This window comes from Zophobas morio, unplaced genomic scaffold, assembly GCF_036711695.1.
Source record: "Zophobas morio isolate AGI-343-1 ecotype UQ-CSIRO unplaced genomic scaffold, CSIRO_AGI_Zmor_V1 ptg000002l, whole genome shotgun sequence".
Taxonomy (NCBI): domain Eukaryota; kingdom Metazoa; phylum Arthropoda; class Insecta; order Coleoptera; family Tenebrionidae; genus Zophobas; species Zophobas morio.
The window spans coordinates 125,631-146,017 of record NW_026972107.1 but is presented as its reverse complement, the minus strand read 5'-3'; the positions used below and the strand labels follow the sequence as shown (position 1 = coordinate 146,017).

General features: G+C 32.5%; 1 protein-coding gene across 4 annotated transcripts in view; it reads left to right on the top strand.

Annotated features, from left to right (window-relative positions):
• Positions 1-20,387, top strand: part of LOC135123038 (apoptosis-stimulating of p53 protein 2) — a 223,369-nt gene that overhangs the window by 178,577 nt on the left and 24,405 nt on the right. The window contains exon 1 of one of the 4 annotated variants that reach the window (XM_064047545.1): positions 16,126-16,214. The exons of the other annotated variants lie outside the window; for them this stretch is intronic. The gene's annotated coding sequence lies outside the window, so the exon portion shown is untranslated. Of the gene's footprint in view, positions 1-16,125; positions 16,215-20,387 lie in introns of those variants that run through there. 4 annotated transcript variants of the gene reach the window in all.

Genomic DNA, 20,387 nt, shown 5'->3' with positions numbered 1-20,387 from the left:
AATTACTTCAAGAACAAGACAGGTGGTCTCTGAGATTCTTTCAAACTACTTACTTCAAAAACAAGACAACGAATTCCTAAAATTTTTCCAACAACTTCAAAAATATAACACAAAAGATCCTCGAAATTCTTTCAACTACTTCAAATTCAAAACAGCCTACGTTCTAGTAGTTTCCTTTTACGAAAGAACGTATAATTAACCACGCCCACCCACCCCGCCTCCATTTCAGTGATTCATTTTATTTAGTCCGAATGAAAGATGTATCTCATACTGAATAGATATAAAAAATTAGAATGAGAAAAGCGTTATTTTGAAAAAATGGTAGGAATTTCCGAAGAAATGAAGCCGAAAATGACTTCTGGATATCGAAATCTACAAGAAAATGACTTCAAGTATTTCGAAAATTGGTCGAAAATGTCAAAAATTCGACCAATTGTAAAAGTAAAAATGCTAGTACTTGCTAAAATAAGAGTGATTTTGGCAAATGACGTAACCTTTAAGAAATTTAATTAAATTATTATAAGAAAAGACACGAGATTCCAAAGCAGATTCAAGTTCTTTCCAAACAGGAATACCCCGTTTTAAATTTTTCAAAAAAAAAACGGGCTCCCAAAATTAACTCAAAAACTGGGTATCGAAATCTACAATAAAATGAGTTCAACTATTTCGAAAATGGTTGAAAATGGTCCAAAAATATTAAAAGTGCCGAAATCAGATTTATCTTATCAAAACTAGCCCCGCCCACCCACCCTCTATTTTCTTGGAAGGTATGTGATTTGCCAAAATCAATCTTATCTTAGCGACTACTAGCCCCCCCCCCCCCCCTCTGTTCTCATCCTAACCATTAATTTTATTTCTGTTCAGTATAACATCATTCATTTCATTCAGACCGGATAAAATCAATCTTTAAAATAGACAGGGTGGGTGGGCGGGGCTAATTATGTTCTTCTGTTGAGTGGGAGTGAAAAAAGTAAAAAAAAGCGCCAATCGTAACTTCTTTTGTTATACTATTTGCTATAAAATATATTTCTTATTTCATGCATCTGACCTGACTTGACCTAACGTCACCTGACCTGTTCTCACTTTTCTATTCAAATAAACAAGTTTTAAACATTTCTGTGAATATATAAAAACCACAAAGTACATTCTTAAAATAATTGTATTTTGTAAAACAGAAATTAATAATTATTTGCTTTTTTATCCACAAATTTTTTATAACCAGCTATTTTGACGGAACTGTAAAAATTTGGCGATTTTGAAAAAACGGTAGGAATTTCCGAAGAAATGAAACCGAAAATGACTTCAAGTATTTCGAAAATTGGTCGAAAATGTCAAAAATGCCAAAATCAGTTTTATCTTATCAAATACTCGTTACCATTGTATCCACAATTTTTATCATCTGAATTTTTATATTAACAATTCTTTGTTGATGCACGAGAAACCGTCGTAATAACATTAATGGATTTTTTACGGATCGAGGAAGTGAATCTTGTTGTTCTGACGGATGTTGCGCGCTTTGTCGATTTTTTTGGTGCCAGCACATCGAACCTAATGTCACTTCATTAATCCCTAATCCCATCTCGGCATTTCGCTCATTTTCCGTGTAATAATTGATGGTAGCGTGTTTCTGCCCCGACGTAATTAACTTATCACCCCCATAATGCACCGCGTTCCACAGAAATTACCTAATTTATTAAGACCGCCGTGAATTATGTATAAACAACAAGAACTTCATTCCCGCATCGGGCGCCGTTAAAGCGCAAATAAATCGAAAACGTACCGCCGCCGCCGCTCAATTATTGGACGATTTCGTTTTATTACCCCCGTGATTGACATTGATACAAGCTCCTCTTTTTTCCCGCTGAAATTTCCAGAATAGAAAAATTGATCGTCGACATAATGGAAAATTCAGCCCCATTGACGTACCGAACAATAAGGGAATCTATTTCGGGGTTAATTCGGTTTTTTCCTTAATCAATCAAAGAGCGGAGCTCGTTAAGGCCGCTTTTCAGAGCAGAAGGATGCAAAGGTCGGGCTTTCTTACAAATTAGGACGACTGGAAGAGGTGACGACGGATCAGCGAAATATTGATGAATTACCAGTTCTGTAAATTTTGACCCAGCGAATGCAATATTTAACCGAAGCAGTATTTATCCGCGCTGTCAAAACCGATTTATCTGCCGAAATTGTTCATTTCCAATGATTGTTTTTTCGACAAAGCATTTGTTTTGTTCCCATCGATGCGCTTTGTGTTCGCAGCAATTGGTGGTTTGTAACCACCCGAAACTGCAAAACTAAATTTTAAAACATGAAATATTATCATCAAACGAATTTCGTTCCGCGTTACGACTGCTCATTATTCCGCCCCAATCATTTCCAAACATAAAACTTGTGCAGTTCGTTCCGATTGAATATTTCACGCCTACAACGTCCCATTAATTAAAAATTTTTGATGAGGTGCGGATTTAACAAGCTCGTGGGCAAGACGGGACGACACCTGAAAGCTGGCGAAAGCGTTCCGGTGTTCAGGTTGAACGTTTTGACATTCATTCCGGTGGCAGTTGAAAAATGGCCAGTCATGTCGACAAAAGCAATCAGGAGCTGCGATCGGACCCATTCAATCGGGCTGGGACGTTATTATTTATTTGTATGATTGCTCATTGTTCGGTAGCTGGATATCAAAAAGTGCATGTAATTATTTCGGCGCTTAGAAAGTCACAAATGAAATTCGTTTTGGAGCTTCGCAAAGAATTAAACATAATTAATGATAATTGCGACTAATTATTATTTAAAGCTCGCGTTATATAGGTACGAGAGCCAGGATTGTGGAAGTTCAAGTCGTGAACGTTGCAGGTTTAAAATACTTAAAATAAATCTCAGGATTTTCATTTTGCATAACTTAATAAGTTGGTTGTTTGAGAAATTCGTTCGATAATTGGATTGGTACTTGTGCAATCCGACCTTTAACTGATGAAACATAAACAACCCCTTTGAAGAATAAAGAAATGTAAACAAAAACGTATAATCGCTGCAAGAAAAAATCTCATTAATAAAAACCGGGCTCGTCACCCCCACACTTTCCTCTCCACGCAAAATGAACACAGAAATTAGAGAAACTCCCTTTCGCAGCAAAATTATATCGCGACTCCTCAATTAACTCTCGCCTAATTTAATCCGAAGACTCCGATTGATCTTCCACCAGGTTACGCACCATTTACTGGTCGGAGATAAATACAAGTGTTGCTCAAATTGGCACTTTTGCGAAGTTCCGAGGAGGCGGCGATAATCCTCGTCTTTTGAAACCCGATACTTTTCGGATAACCGCCATTTCTTACAACCACACCACAAGGTTTAATGATAATTTATGACAGGCGGCCCACAACATACCTTCAGCACAGAATAATCATTTCTCGTATTCTTTTGACATATTAATTTTAATATTCGAGATAATTATTATATTATTCAAACACAATTTAGACACTGTAGAGCAAACAAGGCTTATCAAGCCCGTCTATTAGTTTATTCGCCTAAATGTTTTATTGATCACGTTTTCAAATTACACCAAAATTGAAAAATCGAAAACTTAATAATTGAAAAATTGAAACATTTTAAATGAAAAAAATCGGTAAACCGAAAAATTCAAAAATCTATAAATCGAGAAATTGACCAATCTAAAAATTAAACAATTTAAAAATCGAAGAATTGGAAAACCAAAAAATCTAAACCGAGAACTTGAAAAATAGAATAATCGAGAAATCAAATCATCAAGGAAAAGAGAAAAATTAACGGAAAATCTAGAACTTAAAAATTGAAAAATTAAAATACCTATCGAAAAATTTTTGATTTTTCATTTTTTAGTTTTTTTAAGGTTTCGATTTTTCGACTTCACTTTTTGGATTTTTCGATTGCTCAATTTTTCGACTTTGTAGGTTCTCAGTTTTTGGATATTTCAGTTTTGGGATTTTTCAATATTCCGATTCTTTCGATTTTTGGCTTCTGGAGTTTTCGATGTGTCGATTTTTTTACTTTTTCGATTGCTTAATCTTTCGATTTTTCGACTTCCCCACTTTTCAATATTTCTGTTCTTCGACTTTTCCATTTTTCACTTCTTGTTGATTTTTTACTTTTTCGATTTTTAAATTTTAGATTTTTTGATTTCTCGATTTTTCATTTCAGCTCTTCCATATTTGCATTTTACAAATGTTTCGATTTCTTAATCTTTCGATTTTTCGACTTCCAGGTTTTAGATTTTCTGTTTTTCAATTGTCGTTTTTTCAATTTTTCGATTTTTAAATTTTAGATTTTTCGATTTCCCGATTTTTCATTTCAGTTCTTCGATGTTTCAGTTTTTCAAGTTTTCGAATTTTTCAAATGTTTTGATTTCTTAATCTATCGATTTTTCGACTTTCCGGTTTTAGATTTTCTGATTTTCAATTGTCGTTTTTTCAAATTTTTGGTTTTTCAATTTTTCAAATTTGACATTTATAAACTGTCAATTTTTAGATTTTTCAATTAATCGATGTTTTGATTTTCCCATTTCTTGACTTTCGAGGGTTTCGATATTCCTGTTCTTCAATTCTTTAATTCTTCGAATTTTCAGATTTGTGATTTTTCAATTTTTCGATTTTTTGAAGGTGTCGATTTTTCGACTTTACTTTTTTGATTTTTCGATTGCTCAATTTTTCGATTCTTTAGATTCTCAGTTTTTGGATATTTCAGTTTTGGGATTTTTCAATATTTCGATTTTTCGACTTCCTGGTTTTAGATTTTCAGTTTTCAATTGTCGTTTTAAATTTTTCGATTTTTCAATGTTTTGATTTCCCGATTTAGTTTCCCATTTTTAGTTTTTCTTTCATTTTTCAGTTTCACGTTTTCAAATTACACCAAAATTGAAAAATCGAAAACTTAATAATTGAAAAATTGAAACATTTCAAATGAAAAAAATCGGTAAACCGAAAAATTGAAAAATCTATAAATCGAGAAATTGAACAATCTAAAAATTAAACAATTTAAAAATCGAAGAATTGGAAAACCAAAAAATCTAAACCGAGAACTTGAAAAATCGAATAATCGAGAAATCAAATCATCAGGGAAAACAGAAAAATTAACGGAAAATCTAGAACTTAAAAATTGAAAAATTAAAACAGCTATCGAAAAATTTTTGATTTTTCATTTTTTAGTTTTTTTAAGGTTTCGATTTTTCGACTTCACTTTTTGGATTTTTCGATTGCTCAATTTTTCGACTTTGTAGGTTCTCAGTTTTTGGATATTTCAGTTTTGGGATTTTTCAATTTTCCGATTCTTCGATTTTTCGATCTTTGGCGTCTGGAGTTTTCGATGTGTCGATTTTTTTACTTTTTCGATTGCTTAATCATTCGATTTTTCGACTTCCCCACTTTTCAATATTTCTGTTCTTCGACTTTTCCATTTTTGACTTCTTGTTGATTTTTTACTTTTTCGATTTTTAAATTTTAGATTTTTTGATTTCTCGATTTTTCATTTCAGCTCTTCCATATTTCCATTTTTCAAATGTTTCGATTTCTTAATCTTTCAATTTTTCGACTTCCAGGTTTTAGATTTTCTGTTTTTCAATTGTCGTTTTTCCAATTTTTCGATTTTTAAATTTTAGATTTTTCGATTTCCCGATTTTTCATTTCAGTTCTTCGATGGTTCAGTTTTTCAAGTTTTCGAACTTTTCAAATGTTTTGATTTCTTAATCTATCGATTCTTCGACTTTCCGGTTTTTCAATTTTTCAAATTTGACATTTATAAAATGTCAATTTTTAGATTTTTCAATTAATCGATGTTTTGATTTTCCCATTTCTTGACTTTCGAGGGTTTCGATATTCCTGTTCTTCAATTCTTTAATTTTTCGAATTTTCAGATTTGTGATTTTTCAATTTTTCGATTTTTTTAAGGTTTCGATTTTTCGACTTTACTTTTTTGATTTTTCGATTGCTCAATTTTTCGATTCTTTAGATTCTCAGTTTTTGGATATTTCAGTTTTGGGATTTTTCAATATTTCGATTTTTCGCCTTCCTGGTTTTAGATTTTTAGTTTTTAATTGTCGTTTTAAATTTTTCGATTTTTCAATGTTTTGATTTCCCGATTTAGTTTCCCATTTTTAGTTTTTCTTTCATTTTTCAGTTTCACGTTTTCAAATTACACCAAAATTGAAAAATCGAAAACTTAATAATTGAAAAATTGAAACATTTTAAATGAAAAAAATCGGTAAACCGAAAAATTGAAAAATCTATAAATCGAGAAATTGAACAATCTAAAAATTAAACAATTTAAAAATCGAAGAATTGGAAAACCAAAAAATTTAAACCGAGAACTTGAAAAATTGAATAATCGAGAAATCAAAACATCAAGGAAAACAAAAAAATTAACGGAAAATCTAGAACTTAAAAATTGAAAAATTAAAATACCTATCGAAAAATAGAAAAACCGAAACATTGCAAAATCCCAGAACTGAAATACTGAAAAATGGAAGGAAAATTGAAAAATCGAAAAAGTGAAAAAAATCAAAACTGAAATCTTGAAAAACTGAAAAATGGTAAGAAAATTGAAGAATCGGAAAAGTGAAAAAATCCAAAACTGAAACATTGAAAAATTCAGAAATCGAAAAAATTTAAAAATCACAATTGAAGAAAGAATTGAAAAATCAAGAAATAGAGAAATGGGAAAATAAAAAAATCAGTTAATCGAAAAATTGAAAAATCGAAAAATTTAGAAACGTTAAAAATTGAAAACTGAAAAATAAAAAAATTTTAAAATCGTAATATCGGAAAATTGAGAAATCGAAAAATGAAGAAATTCGAGAAACCGAAAATATGAAGAATCGCGAAATCGAAGAATCGATAAATTGAAAAATCCCAATAGTAATATGTCGAAAAATTGAGAAATCGAAATCGAGCAAAACTGAAGTATCGTAAAGTTAATAAATTGAAAAACTGAAAATTTTTGAAAAAAAAAATCGTATCAAAAACTAAAAATTCAAAAAATCGAGAAATTGAACAATCAAAAAATCAAAACATTGAAATCCCAGTAAGTTGATAAATAGGAAAATTTAAAAAACAAAAATTTTCAAAATCCAAGAATTGAACAACAAAAAAAATCTAAGCCTGAAAACTCAGAAAATCGAATGATCGAGAACTCAAAACATCAAAGAAAACAAAAAATCTAAAATTTAAAAATTCGACAAATTGAAAAATCATGGAACTGAAAAATCGAAAAGTCGAGATAGTGAGAAATCTAAAAACCTAAAACTTTAAAAACTGAAAAATTAAAATATCGAAAAATTTAAAAACCGAGAAAACACAATATCAAAAATTTGAAACATCGAAGAAACGAAATATTGCAAAATTCCAAAGCTGAAATATTGAAAAACCTAAAAATGGAAGAAAAATTAAAGAACCGAAACACTGAAAAATTGAGAAATGGAGAAATGGGAAAATCAAAAAAATTGGTCTAAAGAGTTTTGACAGTACTTCCCTGGCTATCGGAAACGTGACGACTGCATGCCTATTATGGTTTTTTTTTCACATTAGATTTCAAAGCATTCGGTTTTGTAGTTCCTGATTAAATCAATAAAATAAATTTGCGCATTCATTAAATTTTTTGAGTCATCCTGTATATCCGAATCCAAAAAATATGAATGGAATGATAAATTACAAGAAGAGACTCATCATATTTTGTACATTTTAAATAGGATTATACGGCAAACTTTTGAGCTGACGTCATCAATTTTTTGGAGAAGATAACCAAATATATTTTGACTAAAAATTTGTTATGCTCTTTACAACCTTAAAACATTTGCAAGATTTCAAAGCATTGGGTTCTGTAGTTCCTGATTAACTCAATAAAATAAATTTAAGCATTCATTAATTTTTGGGGTCATCCTGTATATGCAAATCCAAAAAACATGAATGGAATGATAAATCACAAGAAGAGACTCATCATATTTTATACAATTTAGATAGGATTTATTCAGCAAAATTTTGGGGTGGCGTCATCCATTTTTTAGGAGGGATGAGCAAATATATTTTAATCAAAAATTTACCATGCTTATGATAAATTTAAAACATTTCCAAGATTTCAAAGCATTCGGTTTCGTAGTTCCTGATTAAATTAATAAAATAAGTTTGCGCATTCATTAAATTTTTTGAGTACCCTATATATCCGAATCCAAAAAATATGAATGGGATGATAAATTATAAGAAGAGACTCATCATATTTTGTACATTTTAGATAGGATTTATTCAGCAACATTTTGAGATGACGTCATGAATTTTTTAGAGGGGATAAGTAAATATATTGTAATTAAAACGGTCCTGGTTTAACAACAAAAAAATATTGCTACTGAATATGAAAAAAGCTGCAGTTTGATGTATGATACATCTATATTAATATCATTTTTTCATACAAAAAACCAAAAAATATTACACCTCGTCTAGCGAGTCCCCTTAATAAAACACTCCCACAACGAATTCTGGAATATTTGCGTGTTTTTTATCGCTTCACGTTTGACAGATTTGACGCTTTGTAAACGATGTTTATTCCGAAGAATCCGGTCTGCCTTCCACCAGATACCAGAACGCCAATTTCGCCCCATAAAAATCGCAACTCAAGGTTAATTACCGGTCTTTGGTTATGACTTAGTGAAAAACAGGCTGGTGCGGCTGCGAGTCCTTACATTCCCCGCCGGGAAAAAAGGACGAACTGCATCGAAAGCTGGATCGTCCGTGTCTGCAGCCCGTAAATCCGTCGACGCCTCTCGAACAAGAAGTCGCCGAGATTAGACTAATATTTCTAGGGGCAAACATCAGAAAACAATTTGTTCGAAGGCAAAAAGTGAATTTCAGACGTTTAGACACGACATAAAACATGCCGAGCAGTTGATGCGCGACAAGGGCCGGAGATGGAGACAGGTCTTTAGGGTGTCTCGAGGGAGCCGAGCCCTCGGGAGGCAAAAAGGAACTGACCCTCGATGCGCTCCGTCGAACAATCATACACGTCTCATTTTTTATTTCGAGTCTCGTTTCTAGATTTGCCTCAGCCTTATTCATTTTCGTAATAACACTTTAATTATTCAATGTGTGTCGAGTGTTTTGGAAGTTGATCGAAAATCGATGAACATAAAGCACGGAATCCGGGAAAACCACTGGAGAAGTTCAATTTAGTGTTCTGGTTTTATTGCGTCTTGGTTAAGCTCGCGGTCGAGCTTTTTTATACACTTTCTATGCAAATTAGGGCGGAAAGGGCCACACATTTGTTGTGATAATTTCGGGGGGGATCCATAACGGCGGAATGGTCGTCCATTTTCGTTTTATTTCGAATAAAAATATCCGGTCGGAAGTGTATCGCCACAGTCGAAAGCTTTTATGTTTTTTTGGCTGAGGAGGGAACTGAACGTTTAGAAGTCGATATTTTGCGTAAGAATTTCGCAAATCTGAGAACGCTGCACATAACTATTGATGGGTGTGACAGAACCAGATTTTTAGATTATGTAAGAGGGTTTGGGTAACGGGCCAAAGCTATTATTCATTCCAACGATATTATTTCACTACAACTTTTTTATGTACTTAACGATCCATTATGGCGCTGTTGGTTACGGTAAACCCGCACACCGCATCTTAAACAATGAACTAATCTCATTAGCAGTGTTATAGATTTGTAATTTCTATAAACCCTGCTTTACAAATAGCAGACTACATTTCGGCTATTACACACTGAAATTTAATTCGAACTAATAGGAGTACGAAAGTGCCTTATTTGAGAATGGTAAATTTGCTTATGCACAAATATAAATTTCTAAATGCAAGCGTGGCGAGCGAAACTCGTGACATTACGCTACATTCCGTATATGTATGTACATTCTCAAACATACCAATAATTAACACACTTTATCTATACCAGTGTATAAAAAATGATCCTAATGTAACTGCCATATGGGAAAGTACAAATTTATTCTATACTGTGGCTCAAAATTATGAGCAAATTTTACTCCAAACTCAATTTGTAACTCCAAAACGGTTAACTTAGTAAGTGGACCCGTCCGGACACTTTTATGTCTACTGGGTAATTTTATTCATGTGTTCTTCTCAAAGCGTTTCCACTCTACTGGAATCAACCGTTTTTTTAGAATTCCATGTTTGCTTATTTTATTTTATTTTTACTCTTTATCAAATTAAGGAAGTATTGTAATCGAGTTCATCGGACGACAGCTACTTTTATGTTTTCTCGACGTTTCATGACCCCTAGAGTATAAAAAAATAACTCTCCCGTTTCCGTCTGTGTCTATCGTCTGTCTAGATTTTTATTGGACAGATAATCTCCCAAACTACCGGACCGATTGTGGTCACAGTTTGTATGTATGTTAGGAACAGGTAGATTGTGAAACGTTTTACAATAGTAAATGTTATTTAAATTTTATAAAATAACGTACTCCTCCAATTGTAGCTTCTGAATCCGTGTTGGATTTTTATCCTAGACATCGAGATTTTTTCGACTTCTCAGTTTTGCGAATTTTCAATATTTAAATTTCAGGATTTTTCAATTTTTCTATTCTTCAGTTTAAAAAAAGCTTGATTATTCAATTTTCAATTTCTGGATTTTTAGTTTTTCGATATATCAGTGTTAGAATTATCAATTTTTCGATTTTCGTTTTGTCGATTCTCAAATTTTCGATTTCTCGATTTTTTTCATTTTCCGATGTTTCAGTTTTACGATTTTTCAGTTTTTCAATTTTTCGATTTTTAAATTTCTGACCTTTCTGAATTTTCGATTTTTAGATTTCTCGATTTCTGGATTAATAGATTTTTTGACTTTTTGATTTTTCGACGTTTATACTCCGATTTTTTGTTTTTTTAATGTTTTGATTTCTCAATGACTCGATTTTTTCAGTTTTCAGCCGCAATCCTTCAATTTTTCTTTTTTTTTAATTTTTGATTTTTGGACTTCGATTTCTCGAGTTTAAAGTTTCTCAATTTCTCAATTGAGGGGGGGACCATTAAAAAATTTCAATTTTAAAAAAGTTGTCTGAAAATTATGAAAAAATTAAGGGACGTAGATCTCGATACGCTGATTCCAAAAATATAGCATGTTGATGATCACGAAGCAACATTTTCGAAAAAGTCGCTGCGAAATGTGAATTTTTGGAAATTTCAAAAATTTTTGATTTTTGGACTTTTCGATTTCTCGAGTTTAAAGTTTCTCAATTTCTCAATTGTTCGATGTTTCAGTTTTGAGATTTTTTAAATTTTTTGATTCTTCAAGTTTTCTTTCGATATTGTGATCAGTTTTGGAAGTTTTCAATATTTTGATTCTTCAATTTTTCGATTTCTAGAGGTTTTACTTTTTTACTTTTTCAATTTTTGGATACTTCAGTTTCTCAATTTTTTTGATTCTTCGAATTTTCAATTTTTCGATATGTCGATATTTCAGTTTTTAGAATTTTAAATTTTTCGATTTTTCAATTTTTTAATTCTTCGTTATTTGTATTTTTCAATTTTTCGAATTTTTAAATTTAAAATTTTTCAGATTTTTCGGTTTTCCAAATTTTTTATTTTTCGGTTTTTCAATTTTTCGATTCCTTGATTTATCGAGATTTCGATTTTTCGGTTGTTCAATTTTTAACCTTTCGATATTTCGTTTTGGGTTATTTTGATTTCTCGACTTTCGACTTTTCGATTTCTCGATCTTTTAATGTTTCGATTATTTCTCGATGTTTCAGTTTTTCAGTTTTTTTATGTCTCGATTTCTCAGTTTGTCCATTTTTCGGCTTTTCGATTTTTCGATTTTCCAGTTTTTCCTTTCAATTTTGGAATTTCTCAATTTTTCGAATTTTTAAATTTTTGATTTTTCAGTTTTTTGATGTTTCGATTTTTCAATTTTTAAATTTCTGATGTTTCTAAATTTTCGATTTTTCAATTTCTCGATGAATAGGTTTTTTGATTTTTTGACTATTCGATTTTTCAACGTTTGAACTTTTCGATTTTTTGATTTTAATTTTTCGAGTTCTCAATATCTCGATGTTTCCATTTTTCAATTCCTCAATTCTTCAATTCTTCAATTTTTCAGCTTTTTGACTTGATTTTTTTTAATTTTCGATATTTCCACTTTTTGATTTCTCCAGTTTAAAATTTTTCAATTTCTCAACTGCTCGATGTTTCCGTTTTGGGATTTTGCAATTTTTTGATTCTTCAATTTTTCTTCTAATTACCAATTTTTCGATATTTTCGCTTTTGGGAGTTTTATTTTTTCTTCGATTCTTCAGTTTTTCGATTTTTCAGGTTTTTAATTTTTCGATATTTCAATATTTCAATTTTTTAAATTTTAAATTTTTCGATTTTGTAATTTTTCGATATTTCCATTTTTTTTTCGATTTTTCGATTTTTCGACTTTCGACTTTTCGATTTCTCGATTTTTCGGCTTTTCGATTTTCCAATTTTTCGATATTACCCAATTTTTCAAATTTTTCAATTTTTGATTTTTCAGTTTTGATTTTTAGATTTTTCAATTTTAAAATTTCAGACGTTTCTAAATTAGATTTTTTGACTTTATTTTTTTCGATGTTATGATTTTTCGATTTTTCTATTAGCCAATTTTTCGTCATTTCAGTTTTGGAATTTCACAATTTTTCGAATTTTTAAATTTTTGATTTTTCAGTTCTTTGATTTTTCGATTTTTTAATTTTTACATTCTGACGTTTCTAAATTTTAGATTTTCGATTTCTCAATTTCTCGATAAATAGGTTTTTTGATTTTTTGACTATTCGATTTTTCGACGTTTGGACTTTCCAATTTTTTGATTTTTTAATCTTTCGATTTCTCAATGTCTCGATTTTTCCATTTTTTAGTTCAATTCTTCAGTTTTCAGGTTTTTGATTTTTCAATTTTTCGATTTTGACATTTAAAATTTTTCAGTTATCTGATATTTTGATCTCTCGATCTTTCAATTATTTTAGTTTCTCAGTTTTTCAAATTTTTGATATTTCGAGTTGTTAATTTTCAACTTTCCGACTTTTCGTTTTGGGCTATTTTGATTTTTCAACTTTCGACTTTTCGATTTCTCGATGTTGGAGTTTTTCAAATTTTTTTATGTCTCGATTTCTCGGTTTTTCGATTTTCCGGCATTTCGATTTTTATATTACCCAATTTTTCGTCATTTCAGTTTTGAATTTTTTAATTTCTCAATTTAAAGTTTCTCGATTTATAAATTTCCGATTTTTCAATTTTTCGAATTTTTAAATTTTAGATTTTTCAGTTCTTTGATTTTTTAATTTTTGATTTTTCGACTTTTTGATTACTTGAGTTTTAAATTTTTCGATCTCTTGAGTTTTTACTTTTTCGATTTTTCGATTAATCGATTTAATGATTTTTCGACTTTTCGATTTTTAGACGTCTTGACTTTTTTATTTTCCCATGTTTCGATTTCTCGACTTTCGACTTTTCGATTTCTCGATCTTTTGATCTTTCAGTTTTTCAATTTTTTTGTCTCGATTTCTCAGTTTTTCGATGAATAGATTTTTTGATTTTTTGACTTCGATTTTTCGACGTTTGGACTTTTTTGATTTTTTAATCTTTTGATTTCTCAATGTCTAAATCTTCCATTTTTCAGTTCCTCAATTCTTCAGTTTATCAGGTTTTTTTTTTTTTAATTTTCGACTTTTTGATTTCTCGAGTTCTAAAATTTTCAATTTCTCAATTGTTCGATGTTTCAGTTTTGGAATTTTTCAATTCCTCGATTTTTCAGTTTTCGATTTATCAATTTTTCGAATTTTGAAATTTTTTGATTTTTCAGTTCTTTTAAATTTCTGACGTTTCGAAATTATCGATTTTTTGATTTTTTAATCTTTCGATTTCCAGTGTCTCGATTTTTCCATTTTTCAGTTCCTCAATTTGAGGTTTTTGATTTTTTTTTAATTTCCGCTTTTTCGACTTGGTGATTTCTCGAGTTTTAAATTTTTCACTTTCTCAATTGTTCAATGTTTTAGTTTTGGCATTTTTCAATTTTTTGATTCTTCAATTTTTTGATTATCCGATGTCTCGAGTTTTTCTTTTTTCAATTTTCCGATGTTTCAGTTTTTCAATTCTTCAATTTTTCGATTTTTCAGGTTTTTGATTTTTCGATATCTCCATGTTTCAATTTATCGAATTTTTGACTATAAAATTTCTCAGGTTTTTGATATTTCGATTTTTTCAAGTTCTTGGTTTTAGTTTTTTTGGTATTTCAAATTTTTGGTTTTTCGGTTGTTCAATTTTTCGATTCCTTAATTTATTGAAATTTCGATTTTTAGGTGTCTCGATTTTTCAAGATTTCGATTTCTCAATTTTTGAACATTTTGGGAATTTTTCAATTTTTCGATATTTTAATTTTTCGACTACTTGATCTTTCGGTTTTTCAATTTTTTAAATTTTTTATTTTTTCAAGTAGACTCAAAAAATTAAGACAGTGGGGATAATTCGGGAATGCTCGACCACAATGATTGTGAAGCCACCTGTGAACCCCCTTTTGCTCGATTTTATTAATTTACCTCCTTGAAAAATAATTTATGAATTCCTGAGTTTTCCGAGTTCTACAAGAACACCGTGAAGGAGTCGAAAGTTAGTAGCTTCATTTATGGAAAATTTAAAAAAGCCGACTTTCCTCTCCAGTAGACGAAAATCGCTGACAACATCGTTCGGACCCGTTCGAAACTACCTGCTTTCGACTTCTTCGCATCCGTCCGGCGACATTTTCGTTTCAGCTCTCAGTGTATTCCGTAAAATGAATTGTGTCGTAGTCCTCGGGAACAATAGACTTTATCGTCTGGTCGCCTGTGCATTGTATAGTTTTTAGGAATGCGTTCGGAATCTAAATGTGCGCTTTTATCCGGCCATTCTCCGAAGGTCCGATAAAGAAGTCGCCGGAAGAAGAATAACAAAAACCAAATTTCCACATATCTCCGAGCTTTATCGCCCCTGAATAATTTACGCCCCGTCCGTACGATTTTAAAAGCGCTCATTGATAATTAACGCCGTCGACCACTCTCCTTGTGTTATTTTAAAAGCGCCCCGTCTAATCCCCAAACACAAAAACGAAGATTAGTAGGTTTCGCGAATGCTGCTTCATTATGCATGCAAGGTTTCACCCTTAACATTTTTACGGGTCGCATGCAACAGTGCCATTTTTATACACACCAAGATGGAGTCGAGATAAGGCAAGATGGCGGCTGTAGCGGGCTCGGTTGCAAGACAAATAGATCAATTCGAGTGTTATAATTAGGTAGTTAACAAACGTTTGAGGTTTGTCTCGTGCTGTTTGCTCAACTACGCTCCCGGCTGGAGGAAGACCACCTGAAAACGACCTGTTTCCAAATGTGGGAACGCGGAGGGCAAGAAGTGGAATCGATGCCGTGTTCAGGAGTCAATATCGAACGAAAAAGAGGACTGAGGGGACCGGGGTTTAACTGCCTGCCATTAATTATGCACATGTGTTTTTTGAATGACGAGGACAAAACAGATTGCCTGCTGATAACGGTGTTTGTTAAATGAGTCATCGCCAAACCGACAGAGATTACACGACCGTTCAAACAAAATTTCGAGCTTAATTCGTACTAAAAATACCAATTCGAACGACACAAACACACAATTAACCATATTAATCGCGGAGTGGTTCAAGGATCGATTCTAAGTCTCTTACTTTTCGTACGTTACGCCAGTGATTTCGGGCGAATCACACTCCCGATTTAGCTTCCCCCAAACAAAATTTTAATATCTTTAATAGATCGCAAACTGGCCGATAATTTTTTCGGAGCTGCGAGTGATCGGATTAAGACGTGGCACGTCACTCCGCCCCGAGCAACCCCATTTTCCGCGAGCTAAAGGAAAAGAATAAAACAGAAACGTAATTAAATATCACATAACTTTATCGGGCTTGTTCCTAAGGGGAGTAAAATATCGTCGAGGACTCTTCTCTTTCGAAAATCTGTATGATTCAGCCCTTATCTGTAGAGGACATGCGCTAAGTGAAAAGCTGCGTTCCGTCCTGAAGATATTTCGTTGCGTTTGCCGGTGGTGGTTAGTGTGTCGGCGGCTTTCGTGGAGGGCAGTTCGAACGTGAGGTGCTACACGAAATACACGTTGTGTGCGGGGCTGAAAAAAAATTTTTTTGTATCATTAAGAGAGAAAAAAAATTTAAACGCTGTGATATGTTCGTGGTGGCTGTTGGTATGTTTTGTATTTTTTATACTTGTTAATGGGGTAATTAGGGAGAGGCTGCTGCAGTCGCTGCGAATTTTCCCCATGATTTCGTCTGAAAGAAAAATTCAAATACGTCGAAATTATTCGGGTGGTCCCTCGGGACGTCCTTCCATCTTCGAGCATTACCTGTGTCTATATACATAAATCTTCCCGCTTAAATCGCGTCTACCTGCAAAAATGAGACTTATTTGGACTCCCCGTTCCGAGAAATAAGGAAGGAAATAAGATTGCCCTCTGCCATCTCGTAAAATATTTACTCGCCATTACTGATGTTTTATTATGCTGTTTACGAAGCAATAAGCTAATTAATTTATTGTATTACGTCTTCCTTCCTTCCCCCTTTTCCGGCTGATTTTTCCCGATTTCAGCCCGTTACTGATTTACGTTTTCAATTTCCCGGAACATATGCACAAAACGGAAAAATCCTAATTTTATTTATGGTTTGAATGGAGAAGGATCCGACTCGCCCCCTGATTTATTTATTTATTCACGTCAACCTTTAGATCGTATCTCACGTTGTATTGGCATTATTAAGGTATTCTTGTTCGGCACGCGAAGGATTTACATATTTGTTGCTGTGGTCAGGGTCGAAACGCAAATAATTGCTTCGTCGAAAATATAGAGCACGTAGGGGGTGATGACGCAAACCGGAGCTCCGAATTACATATTCCTTTAAAAAATTCACCATTTAATGAATGGAACAGAAATTTTCTTCATTGAACTTACCCGGGTTCGCACAGAAAAAACCCCGGCCTTATTTAATCTCGCCAAATTATGTTCTGATTTCATTTACACTGCAGACTAATTAAAGCGGTTATTCATAAAATATTTACGCAGCATGTATATTTTTATTTTATTTCTCTGACACAAAACGGGAAATTTCGTTGTTGAAAACAAGCCGAAAGCATTTAAAATGCGTGTCGTTGACTTGCAGACAACTGCGGAAAATTCGTTTATCGCAAGAGTCAAAATAATCACTCAATGCAAACTTTTTTTGTCCGTACATGCATTTTAAAAAAATAATTTTTTACTTGCTTCTCTCCAAAAAAATCGATGACGTCATTTCTACACAGTTATTAGTAAATTAGATTCGAAATACTTTGTTTTTTCCGAAATGTTGATAAAATATTCGATTTGAATGACATTACTGTCAAAATGAATGATTTATTCGACACAAAAAATTGATGACCCACTTGTTGCAGTGGCTTTGATTGAAAAAACAAATTTTGATGCGCATGCGGTATTTGTTGTGCGTCAAGGGCGAGGGAGGGTCTGTGAAAACACTTTGACAGGTGGCCTTGATTACAAAAACGTAAATATATAGCAAGGTACTAAAATAGTACTCAGTTTTATGTACTTTATTCACTTTAAGGATGTTAAGTACCCAACAGCGAGAAAGAGGTATTAGTCTTCTCCGCCTCGTCGCTGCGGGTTTTCATAATCACATAAACGCTTAGGTAAAATAAAGTCAACAAGGACTAAAATTTCCTGGTTTGAATTCAAAACGAGAACTTTTTGAGATAATATTGGTCTAAAGTTATTTAACTAAATTTATATGTGTGTTGCTAATAAAACAAAATTTTTACAGATTTCATTGGGAGATCTCGTATTGTGTCATTTTATAACTGTCAATATTCGTCAGTTTTCGATTGCTCACTGAATCAAGCTAACCTCTTAATAAAAAATACTACTTCCCATGTACTTGTAATACATTCTTTAAATAAAGATTCATTTTTGTTATAAACATCGTTGTAGTGTTTAAAATATTGTTTCAAAAAGTTCTCGTTTCAAGTTCAACATTTTTCTGTAATCAAACCAGGAAATTTACTCTACAAGCGTATATGGAGTTATGAAAACTCACAAAGAGGAGGCGGAGCAGATTAAATTCGCTGGGTAAAAAAATCTGTTGCTATAATTTTGCCGATTTGAAATAGAAAATTTTAGATTTGCTTCTAGAATGTAAATCGAATACAAAAAAATGATTTTTTTCTAAAACTTCGTCGAATTCATTCATTTCAATTTTGAATTGACATCAAAATCGTTGAAGATTTCTTTTTTAAATAGAATTCTTCTTGAATCTCTTACTTTCTTGATTAATTTATTAATTATATATTCTTTGGTATAGAGCGAATGGTCTGCTAAAAATAAAAAAAGAAAGAAAGCTCTAATCGTATTTTTTGTTATACTATTTGTTATAACATTTATTTTTTATTTCAGAGAAAAAACATGAGAAAACGGGTGGGTGGGTGGGGAAAGTTTAACTTTTTCCTACTGAGTCTTTTATAAACAAGCAATAGCCCCGCCCACCCACCCCCTCTTCATTCCAGAGATTACTCTTCATATTGTTCAGTCATTTACCAAAATCAGTCTTACCTTAACAAATACTAGCCCCACCCACCCGCCCTCTATTTTCTTAGAGAGTATGTCATTTGCCACAATTAGTTTTATCTTAGCAAATACTAGCCCCGCCCATCCACCCTCTATTTTCTTAGAGAATGTCATTCTAACAATTTTATTTCTGTTCAGTATAGGATCAACCTTTCATTTGGACTAGATAAAACGAATTAATGAAATGGAGGAGGCTGGGTGGGCGGGGTTAATTATATGATCTCTTGTAGAGTGAAAATGGGAACTAATAGAACGTAGGCCGATTAAAAAAGAAAACAAAAGCTCCAATCGTTTTTACTTTTTGCTATAACATTTAGGAGTATTTTTTATTTCAAAAGGAAAAACAAATGACAAACCGGGTGGGTGGGTGGGGCTAGGTTTACTTTTTCTTAGAGGATCTTTTATAAGCGAGCAATAGCTCCGCCTATCCACCCCCTCTTCATTCCAGTGATTACTCTTAATATTGTTCAGTTATTTACTAAAATCAGTCATATCTTAACAAATACTAGCCCCGCCCACCCGCCCTCTATTTTCTTAGAGAATATATCATTTGCCACAATCAGTCTTATCTTACCAAGTATTAGCCCCACCCACCCGCCCTTTATTTTCTTACAGGGTATATGATTTGCAAAAATCTGTCTTATCTTACCAAGTATTAGCTCCACCCACCCGCCCTTTATTTTCTTACAGGGTATATGATTTGCCAAAATCTGTCTTATCTTAGCACGTACTAACCCCGCCCACCCGCGCTGTTCTCATTCTAACGATTTTATTTCTGTTAAATATAAGATCCACCTTTAATTCTGACTAGATAAAATGAATCAATGAAATAGAGGGGGGTGGGTGGGCGGGGTTAATTGTATGTTCTTTTGCAGAGTGGAAATTAGAACTAATAGAACGTAGGCTGTTAAAAAAAAAAAGAAAAAAAGTTCAAATCTTTTTTTCTTATTTATTTGCTATAACATTTATTTTTTATTTCAGAAGAAAAAAAAAAGAGAAAACGGGTGGGTGGGTGGGGTTAAGTTTAACTTTTTCTTAGAGTGTCTTTTATAAGCGAACAATAGCTCCGCCCATCCAGCCCCTCTTCATTCCAGTGATTACTCTTAACATTGTTCAGTCATTTACTAAAATCACTCATATATTAACAAATACTAGCCCCGCCCACCCGCCCTCTATTTTCTTAGAGAATATATCATTTGCCACAATCAGTCTTATCTTAGCAAGTACTAGCTCCGCCCACCCGTGTTGTTCTCATTCTAACGATTTTATTTCTGTTCATTATAAAATCTACCTTTCATTCTGACAGATAAAATGAATCAATGAAATGGACGCGGGCTGGGTGGGCGGGGTTAATTATATGATCTCTTGTAGAGTGGAATTGGGAACTAATAGAACGTAGGCCTATAAAAAAATAAAAAAAAGCTGTAATCGTAATTTGTTGTTACTATTTCCTATAACATTTAGGGGTATTTTTTATTTCAAAAGAAAAAAATGAAAAAACGGGTGGGTGGGTGGGGCCAAGTTTAACTATTTCGTAGAGTCTTTTATAAGCGAGCAATAGCTCCGTCCATCCACCCCCTCTTCATTTCAGTGATTACTCTTAACATTGCTCAGTCATTACTAAAATCAGTCATATCTTAACAAATACTAGTCCCGCCCACCCACCCTCTATTTTCTTGGAGAGTATATAATTTGCACAATCAGTCTTTTCTTAGCAAGTACTAGGCCCGCCCACCCGCCCTCTATTTTCTT